This window comes from Buceros rhinoceros, unplaced genomic scaffold, assembly GCF_000710305.1.
Source record: "Buceros rhinoceros silvestris isolate BGI_N320 unplaced genomic scaffold, ASM71030v1 scaffold6069, whole genome shotgun sequence".
NCBI lineage: Eukaryota > Metazoa > Chordata > Aves > Bucerotiformes > Bucerotidae > Buceros > Buceros rhinoceros.
In genome coordinates, this window is record NW_010429629.1 from 25,909 (window position 1) to 29,926 (window position 4,018).

A 4,018-nucleotide genomic window follows, 5' to 3' on the forward strand; every position below is an offset into this window, starting at 1 on the left:
AGTGTAATTGGATCATTTGGATTTTATTTTCCCTATATTTCATTCCTCTTTGTATTTTATCACCATTGTCCTAATTAGGAAAATACCCATGAGAGGTGAGAAAATTGCTTGGGTACTGGGGGCCTTTTGTTGGTTTTGAAGCAGCAGAAAGCAACTAGAATGGCCGTGAATGTTCATAGTCAATGCTAAATATCAATCTAATTAATGTTTAACAATGATTTATTTTGTAAAAGCCATTAAAAAAAAAGCCACAACACTTTTTTAATGCCATACTAAACGGTAAGACCGGAAGAGAAATTCTGCTAATGTAAATCAGTGCAAAGCCAGGGCTTACTCTTAAGTTTTAAAAGTGATGTAAGTTGTATAAGAAAATCTACTAGGTTGTGCAGCTTTTCCTTCTTTTTTCCCTTATTCTCTCCTCCACAAAGCTAGCGCATGTTGCTTAGCAGAATTTTAATTTTCAGAATTACATGTGGTAATTTGTGAAATAAAGGCACTGGGTAACTTGCAGACTACAAATACGGCACAACAGACCCCTCGCATCCTCTGCTCATTACCACCTAGGATGCTACAAAAGAAAAGCTTGTCGGTTTGTTTGTTTGTTCCCCCAATCAGACAGGCTTCTGGTTGTGCAGACAGTGGATGAGACTGAATTTACATCAATATTCTCAGTGAAATTAGACAGATGTATTAGTAATCTTGCTCCAGTCGGCGTGCTGACAAGCAGTGCATGAGTAATGAAGAGGTCTTTCCAATGTGACCCCACTGCAGAGCGCTAATGAACAGGGATGCGCGTTATTAGTTGATAGTCCCTACCAGAATTAGAACAAAGAAATGCAATTTAAGGTGCTGCTTACAGAGATAATATTCTGGCTGCTTTACTACAGGGAGCAATAAAGAAATGGGGCTTCTGAGCTGGACCGGTGTAGTTAATGTTTTCCTTGCTTTTTAAGGAGTTAATGCTTCTTTAAGAAGAATGTAGGAAGCCTCAAGAAGTTATTGGTCCTAGGCTTACAGTCAAAAAACCGGACTATACAACCTGTAAAAATATTTCCATTTAAATTACAGTATGGCTGAACAGATAAATGCTTAAAAAATGAACACTTATGTCCAGTTAAAGATAATGAACATTGTACCTAGAAATGCAAATGCATTCTTGTTTTAGGTTTTGTCATCCACTGCTGCCTCAGAACTAACAGTCAAACAAATAAACTGTTTTCTGTAGTTTTCTCTAACATATGCTAGCAGACCTTTTATTTTGCTTCCTTTTTTTTTTTTGTGATTTTGATAATGGGCAATCATGCTCATAGGATGAAATCCATGTTCGTATACTTTCGACTGCAAATTAACTCTTCCTGTGTTTTGAAATTGCAATCAGTTCCATAGCAAGAGAGTAAAAAAGATATGATGGGATAAAATTTCAGCTGGGGATCAGTGCGATCCATAGGTGGTCGTTGCAGTAAGATGATAGTCATGGGAAGTCGTCACAGGTCTGCGTTGCCAGTACACCACAGCCACAGAGCAGGGCGAAGGCAGGTACTCGCCACTCAACGCTGACACAATCTTTTTCTGTGGTACAGTGGCTGGTGAGATGAATTTTCTGCTCCTGTAGAATTCCAGCTGTGTGTGCACGGATTTTCAGTAGATGGTGAGAAAGGAGAGGTGTGAAGAGCAGCTTGTGGGAAGTGGGGTGTGAGGGGGAGAATAGCTGGTGCTGTTTTGGCCCTTGGAGCAAAGAGATTCAAAGGCAGAGCTCCAAAGACATCTAAAGAGATGGCAAAATATTTCATAAGCCATGCGACTGTGGACAAAAGTTTATCCCTCTCAACTTTTAAATTAAAGGTAGATGAGAATGATAGTTTAAAGAATGGTGCTTAGTGACCTTTGGAATTGCCCTCTTCATTTTAAACCTTTCTTTGCCCTAGAACAACTGGAAGCTTTGAGGCAGTTTGGTAAACCTTTCTGGCATAAATTCCCAGTGTTTATTGTTTAATTTCCCAAAGATTGTTTCTAGGAGCAAACACAAATTGCTCTAAATTGCTGTAAATGCTGGCTTTGCAATTCATCTAATCGCTAACATCAGGCTTCCCATGTTAGTATTTTATTGGTTTGGAGTTTTATCATTTTCCACGTAAGTTACAATATTTCACTAAGTCTCTTCAGACAAATAATATTAAAAATCACTTCATAAAATGAAATGCTTTTTGTTGTTATTGAGTGATACATGTTTAGGGTAAGGAACACCTAGTTATTAAGAGAACATGAAATCATCACTCAGTTTCAGCTGACTGGCTAATTTGAGGAAACATCTGGTTTGTGGTCGGCATGTCCCTCAGTTGACTAAGGCAGCCAAGAAAAAGTGCTTGAAAGACAAGCAGTCTGCCAAGTCAAACACAGTCCACAGTGATTTGTTTTGTTCACTGAAAATAGTAGCAGCTTGGTCTAGCAGCTTGCCTCGGAAGTGGTTATGTTCAGGTTGCACAGGTATGTGAGGAAGCTCAAGGTTTGCTCATTTGGAAGCACAGCAGGTGCGATTCTGATCCTCCCACAGTCTATCAAAATGCCACTGCTTTCACTAAGAGTAAAAGTTAGCCCCTAATCTGTATTCTGAACCCTGTAAAGCTGTGGAATAATGGAGCAGGTGACTCAGTCTTTTTGTAGCTATTCTGTTCAATTTGCATAGTTTGGTTTCAAAGAGAATTTTCTGAGCATTTGCTACGATCCTCCAGTGAGACTAGTGCTTTGGAAAGGATGAGTTCTGGGTGTGTTGAGTTCTCTTCCAGTTTATGGAAGGGCTTGCGTCATGTGGTTGCCTGTATTTTTATGGGGTTTGATTTGATGGTTCAAGAGATAACTTCCAGAAGTTTCTGTGTTTTCCTCAGATTTTTAGTGGAACTTATGGTTTAAAGCCCTGGAGTGAAGAGAATGGTCAATATGTGGAAAAGCCATATAGCCCAGACAAACTGGATACCTTTCTTCACCAGTTTGGCAATGACTCTTCTGAGTAAAGTTCCTGTCTGTGTATGCGAGATCCTCTGAATTAGTACCCTGAGTAGTGCACCTTTATTTGCAAAAGTAATGTCACTTTAGTTCTTCCATCTTGCAGGATTTTGCAAAATGAATACGTAAATTTTAGAGCAGGGAGATGCAAGAGGCTTCTTTTTCTTTTTTTACACTAGATACTTTAGAATATAAATCTTTCATCTCTATTTTTCTATTTTGCAGATTCCTCTAGAAAAAATTTCCTTATAAATTAGAGCAACACCATATGTATCTGTGCAGATGTGGGCATGCATGTGTGTATACATCACACTGAAGTTCCCCAGTTGTTGGTTCTTCTGCAAGCTTGATGCTTTTAGTGAAGTCACTGGTAAATACTCTAGGAAAATAAGGACTCTCAAGGTTAATAAAGGCCATGTGCAAGATGTGCTCCTTCTGTTTATGCTTATGAAGATCAACATGTTTCTGGGAACGTTTACATAGACCAAACTAGTCAGGCATGAATTTTCTCTGATCTTAAACCATTTACTGGCTTACAGGTAGATGTGCTAGGACTGGCCTGAAAAGCTGTGGGACCGTAGGTCCCTTTGCCCTCACCAGTCCCGGGCACTGAAAGAAATAATCCACGGTCTGATCCAGACTGCAAGGATAGAATAGAAGAAAGAAAGAAGTAGCCCCATTGGTCTGGAGAGTGTCTCCCTTTCAGATGCTCAGCCTTACCCTACGTGAATGTGTTCTCCACACCAGAAGTGTGGAAGGAGATTAAAAGATTATCCCTGGCCTCCCCATCTCATATTGGAGCCAGGACTAAGAAGCCCGTGGGAAGTGAAAGCCCTAGGCTGCAGTTTGTGATAGGCAATTTTCATCCTGGGAGGCTTGTGTTATCACAAATGGTTATCGCTCCTGGGCTGGCTTTGGTGTGTATAGCACTCAGGATCTGACTGTGGCATCAGGGATGAAGCCACACTCCCCCTGTACTTTCTTGACCTCTAATCTTGATTGTCATTCAAGCAACATC